The following is a 20017-nucleotide window of genomic DNA, read 5'->3' on the forward strand; positions in this document are numbered from 1 at the left end:
CAGAATAGCAGGAATCTTTACTTTACTGTGACAAACTCCAGGGCAGTGTTCTTCCATTACAAAAGCTAGATTATATCTACAGTAAACCTTAGCAGTTGTCATCAGAACAGGAAAGTACATGATAGACTCCTTTCCTAGCCTATTAGTTGTAGTTCCACTTACAGCTATGTCAGCAATTCAACATTTCAAGGCAGTAGAAAAGGAACTTAAATTTAGAACGTAAACTGCAGCCGGTGGAGAACTATTTCACTTCACTTAACTTCGCATTGGACAATTTGGCAATATATACACGCTGTGTTTAGCAATGAATAAAAGTCGGTACAGCTATTACTGTAGCGATCTATCAAGCTTAATACTGGCAACACATCAGTTCTTACTTTTCTGAATGTTATAATTGCTGGACAACTAGGTCCATGAGTAACTTCAGCACAATGAAACAGTCTTCATTCTAAGAAGTGTTTGCCGGATGGGAAGACTCATTGAGTTAGTTAATGGATTACAATACTCACTCTTTAGAATGTTTGTTTCATTAACATTTCCAACTATTTGACTTAGAAACTACCTACAGTATGTGTCTTAAACATACACTGTGCAGAACATTTTGGATCATATTCTACAATTAAAATGTCCTGGTTTAAGCCTTATGTTACTATTGAACAATTGTTTTAGCAGGCTAAATTCGGCAATAACTTTAACAGCTAGCAATAGAAAAAGGCTGTATAAATGACAGCCCTTTTTATATTCCAAGTTCACCTATCATTTGCTTTGCACATTACAACATATCACAAGAAATTACTTCTATATTGCTTACTTTCAATAGTTTACTATTATGTATTTATAAAAAAATCTGTGTTTTCTTACCTTGATCTCAAGAGAGTGCATGGGTTACAGCTCTATGTAAAACCAAAGCCTATAAAGACAAATCTTTGGGGCATCAGAATATATCCATTAAGTTGAAATAATTTATAATAATCTACATGATTATGAAGATTTTTTTGTTTCTCTTCCTTTGAATCAGTATATACAGTCTAAGTTGCTTAGAGATGTAGTGTCAAATGACCGTTTTGACATCATTTTAATTCTTGAGGTCTTTTAGTTCTTCCCAAATTGAAAACAGTGGGCTGTATCCAATTAGGTAATTGCAATATTGCCAACATTAAAGAATCCGTCTGAATTCCTTTAAGGAATAAAAGAATATTTGAGAAGTTAAGTTTCCACTGACTTTTATGATGATGCCTGTGATGACAGAGCGAGGGAGGGGGAATTAAAGCAAGTGAGAAGCCAGACTTTGAGTAGCCAAAGAAGACACGTGTTCTGTTGTAGTTCATTATTGCCTTTAGGCCATATGGCTCATTTGCCCCAAACAGAGGCAACTCAGCTCTCATGCCAGATCTCACGTGACTGGTTAATAGACTGTTTAGCTAAAGTTTTCACTTAGCAGTTTCTTTTGTACTATTATGTTAACTGGATTTTTCCAAAGAAAAATGTAAAGTACTATTAGGTAGTGACTATTTATGGTCATAAAACCTGATCTAAGTTTTAGGAACTTTAACCAGCAGTAGAAATTCATATTTTTCTTATGTAGGAATTCATGGCAGTAACCTATCAAACTAGTATAGCCATAACAGTTAAAAGGGGAAACACTGTGTCTCAAGGGATTGATATTTGTACATCATTTGTCTTCAACTGAGACAGCCATAACAAGCTTTAGACAGTGCTGCGCTGAGCAGGTCTCGGGGGATTATTTAGACAGATACTAAAAAAAAAACTGTTGAAGTTTGAAGGTCACAGGTGACAAGATGGAGTTAGAAAAAAACAGAGGTCATAGGTCACAGTCATACAAAAAAAGGTAGGAAGAGGCCAGGATTGTAGGTCATAGTCATATTAGTGAAAGCAGAAACAAAGCAAGGACATGGTTCATGAGTTTTCTACCAACATCAGAAACAATCTGAGGTCAAACCATAGGATAGCAATACCACTGGTTCACTGGAGCAGGAAAATGGACCCTTTGCTCTGGTAAAGTGTTAAGGTCTTTAATTAACCCTAGTGATGCCAGACATCGAGCCAAACTAGGTGAAATTAGGAACAGTTTGGGGCAAGCCACTGGGTGAAACACCAGCCGGAAATACTGCAGGAACAGCAAGGTGGGAGCTGATGTTAGTGTACATACTGCCAAAGATAAATTACCTTCGCAAAAAGGTTTAAGGTAATATAATGCTACATATAGCAACCAAATATATTCAACAGTTATTTCTCGAAGTAGGAATCAAATCTGAAAATTTTGCTATGGGCAATATAGAGTAGTTTGTTTTCTTTGAACGACCACAAATACACGTGAATATAAAATATAGTTCCTGTCTTCAGATCCATGTCATAAAAGTACAATTCAGAAATGATGTGATACAGAAGTCAAGATTGCTTTTATTTGTCTCATTCATTTTAAGAATGTGTGTGGTCATTGTAATGCTGGCGGACCAGGATCTGCAGGCACCAAGGGAGAGGAAAGTGTAGCTGGCATTGCAGGACAAGTAGGTGTTAAGGTAAGTGTTTAACATTTTCAAAATGTACAGTATTTTCTTCTAACTTATGTAATGCTAAAGAGATTAGAGATTGGGAATAACAAGAGAGACATTAGGGCACATTTAATAATTCTCCCATTATACAATTACTATGTAGACACAAAATAACATTTACCTATTGAATGATACGGCACACAGTAATGAACTATGGAACGTTGTATCTGAAGAAGTTCATTGTCACTTTTTCGAACAGAAAAAAGGTGGGAAACGTGTGTAAATCAGTCAAGTTAGGTGCAGTGTGAAAGTCGCATCAATTTTCTGACACCTACAACATAGGTGGCAGAAAATGTTTTGGGGGGGATTGATAAATATGGTGGTCATACAGAAGAACATCATTTTTCAATGCAATTATACTGGAAAACTGGTGTAATTACAATGGTAAATCTTTTCCATTGTCTCCCTGTCCACATTTTTCTTTAATATGTGCAAAGGCTCACAACATACTGTACAAAGTGAACAGTTTTTACAGTTTCTTTTATAAAGAAAACCGCAAATGAGCCTTACAAGTTTACATGCAATGACTTGTGACACACATTACACATTCCAGGTTGATAATGTTAATCTCATTATAGAATTGTCTGTCTAGAGCTACATGGTCACTAGGATCTAAAAAAAACAAAACATTGTGTGGATTGTTGTGAAAGTGTTACAAAGTATTTTGTTTTTCTAATAAAAAAGGAATCGCTTAAGTATATTAAAATGATCTCTTTAAGACATCCCCTTGTTAAAAAGAATCTGTGTCTAGTCCTTCATGAAGCATTACATATTGACCATTCAAATGACTGGCCTACCATATTATGTATGGATGGTCCGAGTTCACCAGAACAGAGCATTCTAGCTTATAGAGGAGTAAACTTGCTCTCTGATGTCTATACACTCTAAAAGGACAACCGCTATACAAAACTATTGTGTTTTTCTAAAGAATCTTTGTCCTAAAACCCTTTTTGCCATGTAACGCAAATGTATGGCACTGTTAGCCAGCCCTTAACTCCCAGCGCTGTGATCGCATGGGGCACAGCAGGTGTGCCCACAGAAATATACAGAAATTATATATCCCCTTAATCAATACAACCCATATAATAAATTTATAACATAATTAAAGGTGTTACGAGAATTGCAAGAGAAAAAAAAACAAGCAAAAAACAATAGCAAAATTGAGTTTTTTGCAAAGTTGGCTTAAGAAAAAGAAGTATAAATTAAACTCAAAAATACTGTGGGAGATAAAACCCCATTTGCAATCCAATTTCAACATAGCTTGAAATCCTTCTTGCTATGGCTAAAGTGATACTGCCTACAAAATGAGCATTGAACAAGGATGATTGTAGCTCCCAAGAGGGACCTTTTTCCTCTGGCACTAAGAACTACAGCATGAATCCGCTTACAGCTTTTGTTAATGGGATTGTCTTCCTATTTATCTTTATTTTGGTCACTTAAAAGATCATCACTTTTTAACCTCCCAAAGCACTAATATCGCTATATAGGGAAGGATGATAGTTTTTCAAATATACCTATGTTACCCAAGGCAGCTCATCGTAAACCATAAAAAAAGTGTTTTGAAGAGTCCTGCAATCCCGGAAGTGTCCTGCATTCTACGTGGTTCATGATGGGCCAACTTGGGCAACATAGGTAGGTTTGAAAAACTACGAGCGTTCCCTTTATAGCGGTATTAGGAATTTGGGAGGTGAAAATGTGGTGACAGACTTCCTTTCATAAGGCATATCTTCTAAAATTGATCAATAAATTTGTTTGTATATTTTAAATGCTGTAGGGACCTATTGGGGCACTGTTATTTTTTATTTTTATCCAGTAAGTGAAAGTATATCAAATTGTTTATTCATAATCACAAATTTCTTAGACTAGACACTATTTTACATTAAGTAGACAGTAATGGGATTATTAATAGAGAAAAGTGAGAAAAAAAGCATTTGAAAAGAATAATTGTCACATGATAAAACAATGGAGAACATAACCGTATAATGCTGGATTCACACACAGCATTTACCCGCTTTTTTAGTGGCGTTTTCACAGCTTCTTTCCCCAGAATATGCTACAGCTAAATGTTACTTCAAAGTGTATAGTACAATATGAGAAATTCTACATACACAGTGTTTAGGATTGTGGAGATTTTGTAGCATTTTGGGGGTAGGTATTGTTTTTTTCTAAACGCAGCATGCTCTAGGGATGGCGTTTTTCCATAGGCTTCTCTACAGGACTTCTAAGACACCAGGAAAAACACAAGTACAAAATAATACTAAATAAAACACGCCACCAAAAACGCATGTAAAAGGAGGCGAAGGAGGCCTAATAGAGTATTGGGACTTCAGTATAAACTTTAACTGCATAACCTTTGTTTTATTGTAAAAACATGAGAAACCCTGTCACATATTAGGGCACTTCAGTTGTACAGGTTATGATATTTTAGGTGTTAGTATATACGTTTTGGTCACCTTATCCATATTACTCTTGAAACATTTTTACAGTTTTAGACGACCATAATATAACTGCATATTAGCGCCGATCTGCAGTTCAACTTAACCAAACTTAGATGACCATAGTGCCCTATGATGATCTAAGTTCTATTTAGTATAACTGCAAGGGGATCTTGGTGTTACGAGCACAATATGGATGCTAAATTGTGTCTGTATTACTGATGTCTGAAACCAGCCGAAGGGCTATTCAGACCCAATCAATGAATCTAGAATAATTTGGAAAGTTGGATTTCCACCTCATTTCATTCAATTTATATACTAGCATTTTCCTCCTGGATTGATTCCCTACTTGTTCCCATGTAGAGATTCCATTAGTCTTGAACAGTCACCAGCTGCAGTAACTTATTTGGCACTAACTAGTGTTGTCTGAAGAGATTTATATGTGTGAAGTCCAGCTGCCTTAGAGCTATATTTGACTGGCATTTGACGCATTGCAGTTTCTATACAGAGTTAGACTCTTACTCATTGCGTGGCCATTATATCACAGAAAGAATAATTACCAGGATCATGTGACATTAAACAAAGACAGATTTTTTTTAACAACATATGTAGAAAGTTGCATAGTTAATAAGTTGGGTGGATGACATACAATAGTCCGGATTGTGAGGCTACAAATACGAGAATCTACAGCTGGACCTTGTCATCTTCAATATTGTAATAGAAGTAACCTGAAGTCATTCGTTTAAAAAACCCCACAAACAAAACATTTCAGGGATAAGAGTTTTTCTACCTCTTTCTTATTTTGGGGGTGGCCTGGCACCCTGACAAGGATATTATAAGTAGTCATATGGTGAGATATGTGCAATGGCAACATAATAAGTAGATCAACAGTAGAATATTTTAGCAGATTTTTTCCTTTCTCTGTAACATTTCTTATTTCTTATTGCTACCATTTAGTTATAACCTATGTCAGCAAAAGGTGTGAGAGTATGGGACGTTCACATTGATGCTATTTAAATCTAGAATGTTAATTACATTTGTGTATATTTAACAATAATGTAATCCCTTTTGTAATCCTTTGAATAAATTCATAATTTATTATCCTTAACAGGGCGATCCTGGTCTAAGAGGCCCTCCTGGGATCCCTGGCAAAGAAGGGCCAAAGGTAAGTTGACAAAGTGAGTACTAACCTGAAAGTTATATTCTCACATATTTCATTGCACGCATGAGCTATGAAGACATTTATTTATTAGACTACCTGAAATGAAATTAAACTTAAAAAAACAAATCTTAGTGATCATTTCAGATGAAGCGATCAACATCTGTACAATAAACAGGTTGTCAGGGCCTAGTAATAACACTGACAGCATTTCAGTAGCAAAACATTTATTCTACACAGATAAAAAGAAAAATGTTTCGAGGAGAATGAAAAACAGATTGTTGATCAACATGTCATGATGAAAATATATAATACAGCGTACTTCAGTTCAGCTAGACATTGCCTCAGATTGGAGACCATAGATTCCACTTCAGATGACTGGACAATAATGAATCACTGACTGCTTTCTTTAGCCTGATATCCGATGGCATGTACACCTCTGAATATCTATACCCAGGAGACTTTGGTTTCCTTGCTTCACCTACTCACGCGTTTTATCATGTAAATTTTATTTAAGTATCTTGTTGTCATGGGTAACTGTGTTTCATAATAAATTATATTTTTTTTATTGAAGGATATAATCCGTGCTGAAATCTCGGTTTTATACTTTTTCTGTTCTTCACTGCAGACCACATAGAAAATACAACTAAAAAATCATTTTTGGTCCAAAGGTTTTATGCGTATGAATAGTGTATGACAGATTCTCTGGTAACTCTGCATGCTACTAAAAATGAATTGTACAGTTCATTTGAAGCAATACAGTTAGCAGAGCTTGAAATGAAATACAATGATTGCTTGGTTGTTGGATTTTTTTTCTAGGGTATCAAAGGTGAACGCGGCTTTCCTGGCCTGTCTGGAGAGAAAGGTGACCAGGTACTGATGTTGTATTCTTTTATCTAAATATTCTTACTGCAATGCACATTGAGAGTTTGTTTGTACTGTAAATAAGAACTAGTCTCATTGGGCCCAATGGAGCAAGGAAGAAATACAGAAATTGTTCTGTAACCACTGTAGAGAAAATAATTGCTTTTTCCAATCATGGGTGTTTATGGACCAAACAAAGTTTGCGTTATGTATCTGCACTTTAAACTATTGTATATAATTGCATGCAAATTAAAATAACTGTCAATGTACTGTCTGCAATAAAACCACAAATTTCACTGACTGCTTCTGATTATAGCGGTAAACATATCTGCCCAGTCACCAAAAAGACGTCATAAAAGCGATTTGTCAAAACCGATGCAACTAGGCAACCATATATTTAGTTAATAATAAGGCCACAATATTACAAAATGGATAAAAACACGTATTTGTTTTGACTTTTATATGGAACATTAATGGAGAACTAAGGAAAATAGGAAAGGCTTTATGGCCTGTATAAGGAGCTCTGATCCCAGTTTCAGCTCTTACATGCGACATGCATCATGGCACAGGGTGAGGATGTAAATGACTATTTCTTGGATTGCAAACAAGAACTCTCAATATAGTTATGCAATGTCAAATTGGGATTCATAGGGTCCAACAGAGGAAATGATCTTAAGGGCCCACCTTTTAGTATACAGAACACGTGCATGTCTCCTTGTAATTACATAATAACGTTTTTTGTTATCATTGCACACTTAAGACATATAAACAGTAAAGTCAAATATATTTTTTTTAATCAATCCATAAAAATAGACTCTATTGACAAGCGATTGGCTCCATGGTCAGCTCCAAGTGGAGTTATTTTCTGCTGGACTTTTGGAAACCATTACTGTGCCAAACTTTAGACTACTTGAGGATACTTTGGTACTTTAGTGGGCCAGGTTGACTCTGATGTGATGAGCTTAAAGAGGCTCTGTCACCAGATTTTCAAACCCCTATCTCGTATTGCAGCAGATCGGCGCTGCAATGTAGAGAACAGTAACGTTTTTTTTTTTTAAAAACGAGCTTTTTAGGCCAAGTTATAAGCATTTTTATATTTATGCAAATGAGCCTTTCTTAAGTACAACTGGGCATGTTTAAAGTTATGTTCAAGTGGGTGTGTATTGTGTGTGTACATCTGGGCGTTTTTACTTGTTTTACTAGCTGGGCGTTGTGAATAGAAGTGTATGATGCTGACGAATCAGCATCATCCACTTCTCTTCGTTAACACCCAGCTTCTGGCAATGCACAGACACACAGCGTGTTCTCGAGAGATCACGCTGTGACGTCACTTTCTGCCCCAGGTCCTGCATCGTGTCGGACGAGCGAGGACACATCGGCACCAGGCGACAAAGGCTACAGTTGATTCTGCAGCAGCATCGGCGTTTGCAGGTAAGTCGATGTAGCCTTTGTCGCCTGGTGCCGATGTGTCCTCGCTCGTCCGACACGATGCAGGACCTGGGGCAGGAAGTGACGTCACAGCGTGATTTCTCGAGAACACGCTGTGTGTCTGTGCACTGCCAGAAGCTGGGTGTTAACGAATAAAAGTGGATGATGCTGATTCGTCAGCATCATACACTTCTATTCACAACGCCCAGCTAGTAAAACAAGTAAACACTTGGACATAACTTTAAACACGCCCAGTTGTACTTAAGAAAGGCTCATTTGCATAAATATAAAAATGCTTATAACTTGGCCAAAAATGCTCGTTTTTGAAAAAAAAAAACGTTACTGTTATCTACATTGCAGCGCCAATCTGCTGCAATACGAGATAGGGGTTTGAAAATCTGGTGACAGAGCCTCTTTAACATTTACTGTACTCTGTTGTATTGAAAACATTAAAACTTAAAAGAAAACCTTACTTTTAAGAAACATTTTTAAATTTCTCATTTTCAATCTAAATAAAAAGTTTAGTAACTAGTAACAATTATTTTATTTTTTTTTTATTATTTTGAACTGCTTTGGGGCCATTCCATTAGTTACATTTCTTAAGTTTAAAGTGAAATAAAAAAAAAATCTTCTGGTTTCTACTTTGAATCGGACAGCTGCCATTTCTAGAGTCTGTCAGACATGTAACATAACAGCTTAGCTCTGAGGCTGGGTTTACATTATGTGTTTCATTGCATTTTTGTTGCGTTTTCAAATGCTCCCAAAAATACATGCGTTATTTAATTACCCACACATTTTTACAGTTTCTATAAGCCTATGACCATTACATTTAAAACCAGATTACAGCTGAATCATGTAAAAAATACTAAAAACAGAACAGAATGCATAATGTGAGCCCATATGCACTGCTTTTTAGAAACAAGTGTCAGAATTTTGAATTTCCCTTTGCATGTGATGTACTTTAATTCAGTTAAGTAAACCAAAGTTTTTGCAAAAATGACTCAACATTATAAACATTAAAAAGCTTTCCTAAGACCATGATCGTAACAAAATGGGATTGAAATTTTCTATGATTTATATGTTCTATTGCTAGCATTTAAAAAAGGCCTTCAACAGAAACACAACATTTCATCACTGCATTCTTGATTGTCTATCTGGGACGGATTGTCTATCTGGACCTATTTTATGTATGTTGTACTCACTTCCCTGCTGTATGATCTACTGTCTGTGGTATTCTATCAATTCCATGATGTCTCAGCACAGCATCACATGAGCAGCTAGAGCTAGTACCATCTCTGCCTGCTGGGAGGACAGTGTGATTATCCTTCCCTCAGAATTCTCCTGTATAAAATGAGAGATTAAAATAATAGAGCCAGAACCGTGATCTTCCTCATTATAACTATATGACTCTAATCATCAGCAGTAATTGTGATAGGAGTTCCTCCCCTCCCCTCCTCCCTGTGGAGAGCCTGTGTGGAATAGTCCATATACATTTTCATTATACAGGAAGTTCTGGTGACTGTATAAATGACACATTTAATCCCCATTGTCTCTAGTAGTAAAAGTGTGTCAACGAACACAAATCACAAGTCCTGAATCTCCATTCTTCCTGGACTTCTTTAATGGAATACATGGGAACATTTTTGTTTAAAGTGGGAGTTTCCCTTTAATAGATGACCTCTAATATTTGATGTTACCTTTATAAGTTTTTTAGTTGAATCATGTTGCCATCTCTATGATGCTCCACATTTAATCTACACTCCTTAACATTGAAATTGCAACACCAAGAAGGTCAAGCCGTAAGGTTATGCAAATTGAGGAAGTAGAAGGTGTCGCTGAGATTATCAAATTTTCAAGCACCTATCTATGGCATGTGAGAGGGGGATAAAAGCCAGATTGAAAGCAAAGTTTTTCAGCCACATGAAACTTCAAAAATCAGATCAAGTGGTGTGGGATGATTATGCGATGCCTCCTGTTCGTCGACGTGCCAGTTATCGCCACTTGTCGCAAACTAAGAGGGACAGAATCCTTGAATCGAGAGACCATGGTTTATCACTCCGGGAGATCACTACGTGCCTGGGCCGATATAACAGCACTGTTCAACGTTGCATGTCCCGGAGGTTGGGAGAACAACGACAAACGGGAACGACAGCAAAAGGTGCGCAGAGGTGAACCTCTGCATGGACGGATCGTCTGATTGGAAAAATGGCGCGTAGTAATCCATTTTGTACTGCAAGTAAAATTGGAAGTCACATTCCAAGCCTCGGGCAGCAGCAAACCATCAGAAGCCGTTTGCATGACATTGGGCTACGAGCCAGACATCCAGCTACAGGTGTTCCACAGGTGACCACACGACACCGCTCTCAAAGACTATCATGTGCACGGCAAGATGACAATGAAGTCTGGCATGGAGGTCTATACTCTTTAGTGATGAGTCCCGCTTTTGTCCCGGATGCAATGATAGGTGAAGATTGGTCTGCAGACCACATGGGCAATGCAATGAAGAGGCCTTCACAAGGGAATGTCACACCGGTCCTACTCTCGGGATTATGGTGTGGGGTGGCATATTGTATGGTAGCCGGACCCTATAATCTTTATTTCAGGTACACTAACAGCTTAGCGTTACATTGATTTGGTGGTGGAACCAGGGTACGGCCATTTCTCTAAAGTGTCCCAGAAGCCGTTTTTCAACAAGACAATGCGGGCCGCATGTTGCTCGTGCTACTGTGAGCAGCCTGTGTGGCTTAAATGTGCTACCATGTCCAGCAGTGTCTCTGGAATTGTATTCCATCAAGCACATCTGGGATGTCATTGGACGGCAATTAAAAGGGAGTTGCCAGCAGCCAATCTTGATGATTTGCGTGTCCAAGTGAATTCAACGTGGCATAACATTCTTCAGACAACCATTAATAACCTCATTGATAGCATGCCAAGACATGCAGGTGCATGTACTTCTGCGCTTGGTGCTCATACTCGATACTGATTAAATCAAGATGTTTGGAATATTTTGTTTCTATTTTTTTTATTGTTTGCATAACAATAACACGTCTAACGATCCTGTGCTTTCCAAAATTCCAATTTTTTTTCTTCTTAGTATTGAAATTTCAATGTTGAGGTGTGTATATGGGTGCACTTCCTGTTGTCACTTTTGCCAAATTGACTACCACAAACAGAAAATGGCAACGTCCTTGTAAGCAAATAAAACATAATTACCAAAGTTTGGCTACAGCTTTAACTTCTGGTTTACTAATATACAGTGAAGGAAATAAGTATTTGATTCCTTGCTGATTTTGTAAGTTTGTCCACTGTCAAAGACATGAACAGTCTAGAATTTTTAGGCTAGGTTAATTTTACCAGTGAGAGATAGATTATATAAAAAAAAAAAAACAGAAAATCACATAATCAAAATTATATATATTTATTTGCATTGTGCACAGAGAAATAAGTATATGATCCCCTACCAACCATTAAGAGTTCAGCCTCCTCCAGACCAGTTACACGCTCCAAATCAACTTGGTGCCTGCATTAAAGACATCTGTCTTAAATGGTCACCTGTATAAAAGACTCCTGTCCACAGACTCAATTAATCAGTTTGACTCTAACCTTTACAGCATGGGCAAGACCAAAGAGCTTTCTAAGGATGTCAGGGACAAGATAATAGACCTGCACAAGGCTGAAATGGGCTACAAAACCATAAGTAAGACGCTGGGTGAGAAGGAGACAACTGTTGGTGCAATAGTAAGAAAATGGAAGACATACAAAATGACTGTCAATCGACATCGATCTGGGGCTCCATGCAAAATCTCACCTCGTGGGGTATCCTTGATCCTGAGGAAGGTGAGAGCTCAGCCGAAAACTACACGGGGTGAACTTGTTAATGATCTCAAGGCAGCTGGGACCACAGTCACCAAGAAAACCATTGGTAACACATTACGCCGTAATGGATTAAAATCCTGCAGTGCCCGCAAGGTCCCCCTGCTCAAGAAGGCACATGTACAGGCCCGTCTGAAGTTTGCAAATGAACATCTGGATGATTCTGAGAGTGATTGGGAGAAGGTGCTGTGGTGAGATGAGACTAAAATTGAGCTCTTTGGCATTAACTCAACTCGCCGTGTTTGGAGGAAGAGAAATGCTGCCTATGACCCAAAGAACACCGTCCCCACTGTCAAGCATGGAGGTGGAAACATTATGTTTTGGGGGTGTTTCTCTGCTAAGGGCACAGGACTACTTCACCGCATCAATGGGAGAATGGATGGAGCCATGTACCGTCAAATCCTGAGTGACAACATCCTTCCCTCCACCAGGACATTAAAAATGTCTGGGTATTCCAGCACGACAATGACCCAAAACATACAGCCAAGGCAACAAAGGAGTGGCTCAAAAAGAAGCACATTAAGGTCATGGAGTGGCCTAGACAGTCTCCAGACCTTAAACCCATCGAAAACTTATGGAGGGAGCTGAAGGTCCGAGTTGCCAAGCGACAACCTCGAAATCTTAATGATTTACAGATGATCTGCAAAGAGGAGTGGGCCAAAATTCCATCTAACATGTGTGCAAACCTCATCATCAACTACAAAAAACGTCTGACTGCTGTGCTTGCCAACAAGGGTTTTGCCACCAAGTATTAAGTCTTGTTTGCCAAAGGGATCAAATACTTATTTCTCTGTGCAAAATGCAAATAAATATATATAATTTTGACAATGTGATTTTCTGTTTTTTTTTAATATAATCTATCTCTCACTGGTAAAATTAACCTAGCCTAAAAATTCTAGACTGTTCATATCTTTGACAGTGGGTAAACTTACAAAATCAGCAAGGGATCAAATACTTATTTCCTTCACTGTATGTCATTTTATACACTTTGGCTGGAAATTCCCTTTGAGGCCCTGTTCACACAGAGTTTTGTGGCGCTGATGTTTACGCAGAAACCGCTTTCTAATCAGCGCCACATAACGGCCAAAATCGCCCCCATTGTTTTCAATGGGAGGCAGAGGCATTTTTTTTCTAGAGCGGCTTTTGGCCTCACACGGGAAAAAAAAGTGGCATGTCCTTTCTTGCCGTGGTGTCTGCCTTTGGCCTCCCATTGAGTCAATGGGAGGCAGAAAAAACCTGTGGCGCTAGTTTTTAAGCTTTTTTTACTGCGTTTGTTGCTCGCACCCTTTAGCATTAGCTTCAAAGGCTGCGAGCGAAAATCACCGAGAAAAAAATGCAAAAACCTATCTGCAGGCAGTACAAAATCTACCTCAAAATTCCTGAAGGAAGAATCAATTGGGAGGTGCCTGCGATAGGATGCAGTAAATATCAAGTCATTTTTATACAGTTATGTGACTTCTTTGCCATTCCATATGCGTTGTACATTGCAAAGTTAGGGCATTGCATATTCAAACGTAGCAGAAATTTCTGAACAGTATGATTACGCTCATTGGGGCTTGCAAAAATGCATGTACATGCTGCAGAAACAACTGTATTCATGGAATGAATTTCTGCAACAAATCTAAGTGTATGAACATCCTAAGGGGCCTGATGCCAGTAGGTTTTTCAATGCAATGAGTTTATATAGTGTTATATTTGAGAAATGTTATGAGCATATTCTTTTAAATCACTCATCAAAGTGGTATCTGCTGTATACAGAACGTTTATGTGTGTGTTTTTTTTTCTAGGGTACACATGGAAATCCTGGGGCAGCTGGCATCACAGGACCTCCTGGGCCGCCTGTAAGTTTTTATCCTATACTTTTCAAAAACAAAATGTATAACAGGAAATGAAATATATTAATTGTGTTAGCAGATACTTTGTGTCTTTTTCCCTTTAAACTTTAAAACATGTACTAATCAGTACTCAAAAAGCAACCATTCTGTACGCTTAATTGATATTCTGTGTAGAGTCCTAAATGAACATTTCTGAACATGTGGATGATCATACTAGTGATAATTTGGGAATAAGTTTTATTTAAATTGGTGGTAACAGAATAGACAACTCTCACCTAGCCACAGCTGGGACCCCCACTGATACTGAATGCTGTACTCTGCTGTTTCTGTCGGTCCCATAGACTTTGAATGGAAGTCCTCCTCACTGCCTTTGAGTGAGGAGAAATGGGGTGTTTGGGACCCCCATCGTGATCGGTGCAGGTCCCAGCGACGGGGCCGCAAAGCAATTAGACACTTATCATCTATCCTCTGTATAGGTAATAATTGTAGATTCTGGTACAGCCCCTTTAAGTATAATATGTATTATTTATTAGACAACAACCAGTTATAGCTCATCTTTTAATTCGTAAATTACTCTGGAAAAATTACAACTGTACTTGAGACCCTTTTACATGAGCCAATATTCGGGCGAATGAGCGTTCATATGAGCACATCTCACTGTGTAAACAGGAGATGTGCTGCCGACAAGATGCAAATGTATGGTGATGAATAATCGTATTAATGATTGTTCATCACCCTACATTGCGATCATTGCTCCATGTAAATGGAGAAAACAAGCACCGATCCACGTGCTGTATCGCCAATCGGTGCTTGTTTACTAGCCAAGAAATCTGTCCATGTAAAAGTACCTTTAGCTGGTGTGTACCATACTAGTACATAGTTGGTAGAAGTTTCTTATCATCTAAACAAATAAGCAGCCACTTGTCACTTTCTGCATTACATCAAAGTGCTAAGATTATGTCTTTAGCGGCTGTGAAATGTCAGTTTTGACTTGTGCTATACCTTTTATCAGCTTTGAACAATGTACTGTCTTTCTTTCTTTACTGATGTGTTGTATCCCTTGTTAACAACTTAGATTTGTTGCTGAAATATAGCTGAAAACTCTGCATTTTATACATAGGAAGAATCACCTCACAGATTTTGTGCGCTTTCCAACAAAAAAGCTGCACGTGACTTACTTTAGGTCCAGAGTGGCAAAGTAGCTGACCTGGGCACTCAGTGAAATGCATTATTTTCATATCTTCTTTCAATACAAATATTTCAATACAGAACAATCATTATGCTCAGACTATTACTACTTAGCTGTGGAGCTGTTAAGGTATAGATATCCTGCAAAAAAAGATTTCTATCTATAAAAAATATAATCCTCTATTGGGATTGAGATCTAATTTAAGAGGCCTTTATAACTAACCAAGATACCTGGGTGATTTATCCGGCTTATAACTGTCAAGGTTACTCAAAGGAGAGTCATCAAGTGCAACTGACCATACAGTGGCTAGATATAAGGCACCCAACTGTGACCCTTAGCATTGGTGGTAAGTGCTCTGAACCTGGCAGTCTTGTGAAAACAGACCAATTACAAAGAAACATACTTACCATAACTGTACTCAGGTAATCAGAACATGTATTTCATATATGTCTCTTTTAAAAAGGCTCTGGGAATTTAACCCCTTAGTGACCAGCCTATTTTAGGCCCTAATGACCAAGCTATTTTGTTTTTCATTTTTCTATAGTCGTATTCAAAGAGCTATAACTTTTTTATTTTTTCGTCTGCATAGCTGTATGAGGACTTGTTTTTTGTGGGATTAGTTGTACTTTTTAATGCCACCATTTTGGGGTAGATATAATTTTTTTATTAACTGTTATTAACTTTTTTTGGGTGAATAGAAAACTCCCTTTAAATTCCGCCATTGTTCTATGCGTTTTAAATTCACGCCGTTCACTGTGCCGCATAAATAACACATTATCTTCATTCTATGGGCCGGTACGATTACGCGATACCACATATGTAGAGGTTTTTTATGTTTTACAACTTTTGCACAAAAAAACTCTTTTGAACTAAAATTATTTGCATTTTGCTTCGTCGCTTTCCAAAAGCCGTAATTTATTTCTTTTTCCGTCAATATATATATATGAGGGCTTGTTTTTTCGGGACGAGACATCGTTTTGATTGGTACTGGATTAGGGTACATGGGACTTATTTATTAACTTTTATTATGACTTTTTTGGGAGATGGTTGGAAAATAATAGCAATTTCGCCATTGTTTTTTGCGGTTTTTTTTACGGTGTTCACCTTGTGGTCTAAATTACATATTAACTTTATTGTTTGGGTCATTACAGTCGCGGCAATACCATATATGTGTAGTTTTATTTAATGTTTACACTTTTACTAAATAAAACCACTTTTTATGGTAAATATGGTTTTATTTTATTTTTTACTGTCATTTTTATTTCACATTACTTAATTATTTTTTTAGTCCCACTAGGGGACTTCACTATGCGTTCTTTAGATCGCTTCTATAAAGCTCTGGTATACTTAGTATACCAGAGCATTATTGCCTGTCAGTGTAAAACTGACCAGCAATTTATTAGGACGTGCCTCCACCACATCCTAATAGGCATATGCCATGGGCAGACCTGGGGGCCTTTATCAGGCTCTCGGATGCCATGGCACCCCATCAGAGGCCCGCGATTGCATTTGTGGGCTGCCGATATGTGAGAGAGGGAGCTCCCTCCCTCTGTAAATGATTTCAATTCTGCGGTCGCTATCGACCGCGGAATTTAACGGGTTAAACAGCTGAAGTAAACTTTGGTCGCAGCCGATGGAGCAGGAGCCCGGCTGTCATCAGGCAGCCGAGCCCCGGCTCCAGTCTGCATGGGGCACCTGTGAAGGACTTAGACTGGGCCGACGTGAAAAGGCGACGGCCTAGCCTAAGGCCCCTTAGTGACCGCCGTGAAAAGGCGTATTGATGGTCACTAAGGGGCTAATGCCAATTTTTGTAAATACTCACTTTAGTAATAATATTTTATGTGTTACTTTGTTTCAACGCACTTGTTACAATGAAGTCACTGACAATAATTATCATACAACTGTTAAATAAATGTGAGAATTTTATATACCCTTCTGTCGCTTGTATAAACTGTTTGAACAGAATATAAGATACAAAAATTCAAAAAAAACAAGTCCCATTTATATTATGATGCAACTCTGTTACATTATTACTGTGCAAAACCAAATATGGACAAAATACTAAAAAGCAGAAGTTAAAAATACAATACAAGCAAAATAAAAAATACAATAGGAGCAAAATAAATGTAATTTGGTGGGTTTAGGGAAGATATGATAACTAGAGGCGCGTTAAAGGGGCTGTCCACTACTGGACAACTGATGACCTATCCACCGGATAGGTCATCAGTACATGATCTGTGGGTATCCGACACCCAGACCCTGCACCGTTAAGCTGCGCCGGTTTAGATGCCGGGGTCAGTGTGTTTATTAGTGTTAATAAAGTTTACAAATAGGAGCTTGGCAGACGCATAGGATACAAATGTAACAAAATGAAGGTTAGTCAGACCACAGTTGTGTCAGTAGAGAGAGGCTATCTTGACTGTATAATCCTTCAATAAATAATTATACTAAGAAACCTTGCAACATCATTACTAAGTGGACAACCACACATGGTACCAGAAGTGGTGACTCAGACAGGCAGAGCCTGAATCAAGACAAACCCAGCAAAAGGTTTAGAGAATACAGCAGGTTCATCACAGCTGATAAGTACAGCCATCTCAGCAATGACCAGGACAGACAACCTACACCCACCACCCCCAGTGAAGTTTGTTAGAAATGTAGCGGAAATATTTTAAACAGACTATTATCATACATGAAGGCCATCTTGGTATTCCAAAATGCAAAAGAAGGGCCAGAGAATCCCTGTTTTGGCCATCTATAAATAAGGATATTGAGCAAATTGTAGGTCAAACTTATGCTCCAGTCAGGGGCGTAACTAGGAAAGACTGGGCCCCATAGCAAACTTTTGACTGGACCCCCCCTCCCCTGGGTGTCACACAACCCCCCTTTGTAGATAATGCCTTTTTTACAGCCCCCCTGTAGATAACGCCATACAGCCCCCTGTAGATAACGCCATACAGCCCCCTCTGTAGATAACGCCATACAGCCCCCTCTGTAGATAACGCCATACAGCCCCCTCTGTAGATAACGCCATACAGCCCCCTCTGTAGAGAACGCCATACAGACCCCCTGTAGATAACGCCATACAGAGTCCCTCTGTAGATAACGCCATACAGCCCCCTTTGTAGATATCTACAGAGGGGGCTGTATGGCGTTATCTACAAAGGGGGCTGTATGGCATTATCTACAGGGGGACTCTGTATGGCGTTCTCTACAGTGGGGGCTGTATGGCATTCTCTACAGTGGGGGCTGTATGACGTTATCTACAGTGGGGGATGTATGGCGTTCTCTACAGTGGGGGCTGTATGGCGTTCTCTACAGGGGGGGCTGTATGGCGTTGTCTACAGGGGGGACTGTATGGCGTTATCTACAGGGGGCTTATGGCGCTATCTACAGAGGGGGCTGTATGGAGTTATCTACAGAGGGGGCTGTATGGCGTTATCTACAGGGGGGCTGTATGGCGTTATCTACAGGGGAGCTGTATGGCGCTATCTACAGTGGGGCCTGTATGGCGTTATCTACAGGGGGGCTGTATGGCGTTATCTACAGGGGGGGTGTATGGCGCTATCTACAGAGGGGGCTGTATGGAGTTATCTACAGAGGGGGCTGTATGGCGTTATCTACAGGGGGGCTGTATGGCGTTATCTACAGAGGGGGCTGTATGGCGTTCTCTACAGTGGGGGCTGTATGGCGTTATCTACAGAGGGGGCTGTATGGCGCTAACGCCATACAGCCCCCACTGTAGAGAACGCCATACAGACCCCACTTTAGAGAACGCCATACAGCCCCCCCTGTAGGTAACGCCATACAGCCCCCCTGTAGCTAACACCATACAGCCCCCCCTGTAGGTAACGCCATACTGTCCCCCTGTAGGTAACGCCATACAGCTCCCCCTGTAGGTAACGCTATACAGCCCCCTGTAGGTGACGCTATACAGCCCCCTGTAGGTAACGCTATACAGCCCCCCCTGTAGCTAACGCTATACAGCCCCCCCTGTAGGTAACGCCATGCAGCCCCAACCCCCCAAAAAAATCCGACCTACAGTGTGTCCTACAAAAGACATGTATCCCCTATCCACAGGATAGGGGATACATGTGTGATCGCTGGCAGCGATAGGGAGAACGGGGGACCGAAAGTCCCCCGCAGTTCTCCATGACTAACCTCTGACTTCCGGCGTCTGCGCAGCTCAATAAAAATGAAAGGAGCGCTGGTCACGCATGCGCACAAGCACGACCGGCGCTCCATTCATTTCTACGGAGCTGCCGACACAGACCCCGGAAGTCCGAGGTTTGTTATGGAGAACTTCAGGGGACTTTCAGTTCCCCGTTCTCCCTATCAATGCCAGCAATCACACATGTATCCCCTATCCTGTGGATAGGGAATACATGTCTTTTGTTTAATGGCAGAGCATGGAGATACCTCCCTGCTCTGCCGTAGTGTTCACTGGCGTCGCGCTGTAGCAGCCATAGCGGCTTCTAGCGGAGCCTCCGGCCATGGTGGGGGCCCGTGCCTGTGGGCGACACGGGCCCCCTCATGCCACGGGCCCCATAGCAGCCGCTACGGCTGCTAGGGCGGTAGTTACGCCACTGGCTCCAGTATTGTCTAAGGAGCCCTTAATTCAAAGAGAAAGGCAATGTGGACCCTGGGATATAATTGGAGTT

General features: G+C 39.6%; 1 long non-coding RNA gene across 1 annotated transcript; it reads left to right on the forward strand.

Annotated features, from left to right (window-relative positions):
- The first annotated feature begins 2466 nt into the window (after positions 1 to 2466).
- Positions 2467 to 7041, forward strand: LOC142760974 (uncharacterized). Its single transcript, XR_012883473.1, has 3 exons — positions 2467 to 2540; positions 6120 to 6173; positions 6987 to 7041. It is a non-coding gene; the product is annotated as an uncharacterized LOC142760974 (long non-coding RNA).
- The last annotated feature ends 12976 nt before the right edge of the window (positions 7042 to 20017 follow it).

Source organism: Rhinoderma darwinii, chromosome 4 (genome assembly GCF_050947455.1).
Source record: "Rhinoderma darwinii isolate aRhiDar2 chromosome 4, aRhiDar2.hap1, whole genome shotgun sequence".
Classification (NCBI taxonomy): domain Eukaryota; kingdom Metazoa; phylum Chordata; class Amphibia; order Anura; family Rhinodermatidae; genus Rhinoderma; species Rhinoderma darwinii.